The sequence below is a fragment of the Carassius gibelio genome, chromosome B22 (assembly GCF_023724105.1).
Source record: "Carassius gibelio isolate Cgi1373 ecotype wild population from Czech Republic chromosome B22, carGib1.2-hapl.c, whole genome shotgun sequence".
In the NCBI taxonomy this organism is placed as follows: Eukaryota; Metazoa; Chordata; class Actinopteri; order Cypriniformes; family Cyprinidae; genus Carassius; species Carassius gibelio.
In genome coordinates, this window is record NC_068417.1 from 34,001,312 (window position 1) to 34,006,345 (window position 5,034).

The 5,034-nt window shown below is 38.1% G+C and overlaps 1 non-coding gene across 1 annotated transcript; it reads left to right on the top strand.

Annotated features, from left to right (window-relative positions):
* Nucleotides 1-1,032: 1,032 nt before the first annotated feature.
* LOC128008596 (U7 small nuclear RNA) lies at nt 1,033-1,087 on the top strand. The gene has a single exon (XR_008180330.1). It is a non-coding gene; the product is annotated as a U7 small nuclear RNA (small nuclear RNA).
* Nucleotides 1,088-5,034: the final 3,947 nt, after the last annotated feature.

A 5,034-nucleotide genomic window follows, 5' to 3' on the forward strand; every position in this document is an offset into this window, starting at 1 on the left:
GATAGATGCAGCCAACAATCTGCAGTCTGGCAGCATGTGAACAGTACATATCGATTTACGAGCTAGTGTCCACGATAAAGAACAAACCTTTGAAAGTGTAGTTTGTAGTCTGTATTGAAGTTTAATATGATTTAGAAAAGCTTTATACTATTTTCAGGTAAAGATTACATTTAAAAATGACAGTTATACTCACACTCATGTTTCAAACCTGTATGAGTTTCTTTCTTCAAAAGAAGATATTTTGAAGAACAGTCGATGGTAGCCATTGACTTCCATAGCATGGAAAAAAAAATATATTGTGGGTGTCAATGGATGCCATTGGGGCATTCAGGGGTGTGACCGTTTGCCCCCATCTGAGAAGGCGCATCTACGCCAGGACAGCAAACAGCATCCAGTCAGACCTGATGGAGGGTAGGGACAGGAAAAGCCAGGGTGGGCCAGACGGAGGGAGGAGACAGGAGGGACATGGAGCAGGTGGAGCCAGTTGAGAGCTGGGCCGTAAAGACGAACCACGGTGGAGCCGATGGAGTGAGGAGCCATGGTGGTGGAAGAGTGACGTATGGTCAAAAACTGACCAAGGTGGACCCGAAGGGCTTGTGTGCTTTGCCCTCACACACCAAATTGTGACTCCTAGCGACCAGAGTGCTTCAGAAAGGGGAACAATAGGGCTGGCAGACAGTTCGAGGCAGACAGAAAGTTCACAAATGGCCTAAACAAGACTGACGAAGGAGTTCAGACGAAGGCGGGAGGAGAGTGGGCAGGTCGGCATATATATCCCTCTTGAACTCCCATTCAAAGTCCCACAGGCCCAGATCCATAGTAAGCTCACCCTCAGCCATGGAACAGTGGGCGGAGATTCTCTCTTCGCTCTGGCTGTCCACAGCCTTCTCCCTCGTAGCAAGTGCTGTAGCCGGTTCTTACACCTGGTATGACATCACTTGAAGGTCGGGCGATGCTTCGTGGCGATGGCTCGTTGGTCGCGGTGGGCTAGGGCTATGGCTCCGCACAGTGAGGTGATGGTGGGCTGGACCCGGATATTTTCTCTTTTAGTTATTGTCTAGAAGGTTTTCTGTAAAAGAGAACCCCACTGCAGGTTGGTCGCCGTGGCTTAGTTGTTTAAAACGCCTGTGTAGTAAATAGGACTTCCTGGATTAGAATCCCAGCACTGTTTTTGCTAATGACGATGCACCACCTTGGGTTGTGTAGTATGAGGGGAAGTTGTGGCTTAGTGGTTAGAGAGTTTGACTCCTAACCCTAGGGTTGTGGGTTCAAGTCTTGGGCCGGCAAAACCCCCAACTGCTCCCCGGGCACCACAGCATAAATGGCTTCCCACTGCTCCGGGTGTGTGTTCACAGTGTGTGTGCACTTTTAATGGGTTGAATGCAGAGCACGAATTCTGAGTATGGTTCACCATACTTGACTGTATGTGAAATGAGGATCAAAGGAACTGTCTTTAATAGAATCCAACACACTGCATAATACACAGGGAATGGCTGTTCACACACGTACACAACGTTTAAGACCCAACAAAGACAGAATGCAGAGACTGGGGTACTAATACACTGGGGAATGACACACCTGAATCACATAACATAATGAACCATGAGGGAAAAACTAGGTCACAGAGAGCACATGGTGAGAGAAACCCAAACCGTTGTCACATTCCAGCGTGACAACGTTCAACATTTTGGTTACCAAAATTCTTCAGAATATCATCTTCTGTGTTTTACAGGTTGGGAACAACTTGAGGGTTAGTATGTGATGGCAGGGTTTATTTATTTATTTATTTATTTGGATGAATTGGCCCTTTAATGACTCTAAAAATGTAATGCAGCACAACCATCAAATAAAAAGTTATAAAACTAAAAGTTAACTAAAACTAAAACCGTAAATTGAACAAGTGTGTTTAAAATAAATAACAAATGTTTCTGATTGAAATAAAAATAAAATAAAAGTAAAGTAAAAATAAATAAACTAAACTTCAGCTAGTTTCCAAGGACACATTTATATTACTTGAATATTTCTATAAATTAAACATGAATAAAAACCAAAGACATATAAAAATTAACAATTACAAAAAAAAAACAACAAAAAAAAAACATAAAAATGAATCCGTAAAATATATAAATAGTAGTTACCTTTTAAAATCTAGTTTATGTGACAAGTTTTCAGAAGTGCATTTTTCTTATTGAAGTTTTATACCATTTTCAAGAAAAGTCTCAATTAACCATGTAAAGTGCAATAATGCCTTGTTTGATACTAAAACAAAACCTATAAATGTAACACTTTTGTTATCTGTAATAAACTTTAATTCTTCTGACTGAAATAAAAAGATAAAGTATTAAACATAAACTCATTTTATTTTAACTTGATTTTGCATGAAACATTTCATTTCAGCTATAGTTACCAAAGAACATTTCTCATTTTTATTAAAATAAATCAGAAAATATAGAAATAACTAAAAACTTTAATAGTATCTCAATGATACAAAAATAAAACATATTAATTAAATTTTTTATATATTTTTGAATAAATGGGCATTGTTCATTAAAGAAACCCACACCTTCCTTCAATGCACTGGATGACGAGAAAGACAGAAAGTACTGCTCCATGGTAGTGGTTGTGGGTATCTGTACATCACAACGTGTCTTGTAGATTACAAGCCTGTATGGATCATGTGGGGTCAGGAGACCAGAGTCCAGAGAACAGAGACGAGGCCCTTGGCAATAACTGGGGAAAATAAAACATCGGTAACACCTCTGTGCAGCCACAATCGCTCCAGGCGTCTGTGAGGAGACAAATGAACAGTGAAAGAGTAACAAGAGTAATAAATCAAAGTTTCACAGAAATCTGGTTTCAACAAATCAACCAATTCCAAATTAATTCACCCCAAAAATAGAATTCAGTCATCATTTCTCACCTTTATATAATATTACACCTGAATGGCTGTTCTTCAATGCAAAACAAACGGAGATGTTTAGAGAATGTTCATGCTGGTCTTTTACCAGAATGGACCTAAATGAGAACTGGGGTTATCAAGCTTCAAAAATTTTGACAAGCACCATAATGTAGTCTATGTGTTCCAAGATTTAACGTCTTCAGATGCCAAGTGAAAAAAAAAGTCTCAATTTTAGTTGTTACTTAGAGAAAGCTCTCAAATCTCCTTCATGTTTGAACAAAATCAAGAATCATACTTTAATACTTTAATGTGTTGCACATAGTTGACATATAGCAAAATTTAGCTAAATATTACATTGCTTCCTGCATGTTACATAATATTTTCACAGAAAAATGTCCAGAGTGGCACTAAGACCGAGTTAAGTGTTTTTCCGAAACAGATGAACGTAAATCTAGCAACTTTTATTACATTGGGTGTTGTTTTACAGAAGTTCGGAAATGAATCATGTTTAAAAATAATGTCATACAATAAACCTAACGCACAGAGTTAACTAAAAATGCATTATTAGCTTGAGCAACCATGCCATTTAAGTTTGTTTCTAAAAGTCTATGAACTCTTTTATTGTGACTCGTGTTTCACAGGATTTGGACCCGAGTGCTCGATAATGCAACTGCAATGCTGTACCGGGTGCGTTACTGAGCAAGTTTACTTTGTCAGAACAGACAACCATATGTTATGTGATGAAAACATCAAAATGTTTTAGTTTACGAGTCAAACTATGCTAAACGTGTTTTAATGTCACAAAGTACTGTGTAAGAAACTGAGTGAAAAAGACTTGAAAGAATCTGCTCCTCTAATCATAATTTGTGTAAAAAGAAATAACAGTTTTACTGACACTAGTGTTAATTTCAGCTAAAGCTGCAGTAAAGTTAATGTATCGAGGGACATTTTTTTGGGGGGAGTTTTGCTAAAATGTACATAGAGGCACATTTTTCCAATGAGCCAGCAGTATGTTGGACATTTACCATGTTCATTGAATGCCAAACATAGCATGATGTAAATGTGTGCAAGAGCATGCGAGACTTGAGAGCTGCAGTAGAGGGAAGGATTCTTATTTTGCATATATCTCTGAAGCTTGACATGGATCTACATCAAGTTACAAGCCAAAGGGATTCTTCTAGTTGCTCAATAACAGCATGGAAGCAATGCGCCACGCAATCCTTTAAACCAAGACATCAAGAATTCAATCAATCAGCCTACAATGAGGCTTTTATAGGAACATAAAGTTCAAAATGACATTTTTTTGTGATGGATAAAATGGTCTCACAGGGAATTCTCTGTGTCTTTGAGGAGAATGGGGATGATTTTTAAGCATGTAGACATTCTGGACACTTTCCGTTTAAATCACTGTTTTAAAGCTTTGCTGATCACACATTCTAACGTGTCAAGTAATGTCCGTCTTCAGAGTGGGATAAATAATATATCAATATAAATAAATAATATATTCAAAAAAAATTTCAAATGTTTAATATAAGATGTAAACTGCAGCTTTTTTCAATTAAAAATGTATTTAGATTTGTAAATATTTATAATATGTGTATATATATATTTTTTTCAACCTTCACATACTTTAACATATACATATACTTAAATATACTATTATTATTGTTGTTGTTGTTTTTGCCCATTCAATAAAAGTCAATGGGGTCCAAAACTCTAAACACTGGACCACAATGATTTTCAGTGTGAAGACAAAAAAATACTGAGTCATACAGGTTTGGGAAAACATAAGAATAAGAATTTCAATTTTGGGTGAACTCTCTCTTTGAGTGTCTCTTTGAGGGTCATTGTTTGGCTCCATACTGGATGAAGACAGGAAATGACTCGTGAAAGCTGTCACATTAGCGCTGAACTCCTGTGCTGAAGCTATCTGATCACTGGAACAAAATACTCCTTTGGCCCAATCCCGGACCTATCTGACAGTGATATATAATGACCGTCAAAACCCAGCGCTTCACTGGCTTCCTACAGGGAATGAAGAAGGCAGCCAACCACAGTTCTGCCGCAAACAAAACAGAACTCGGCTCAGCGGAGAGCCTTGGAAAGGCTGTGAGCAATGGACTCCAGCTAATGCG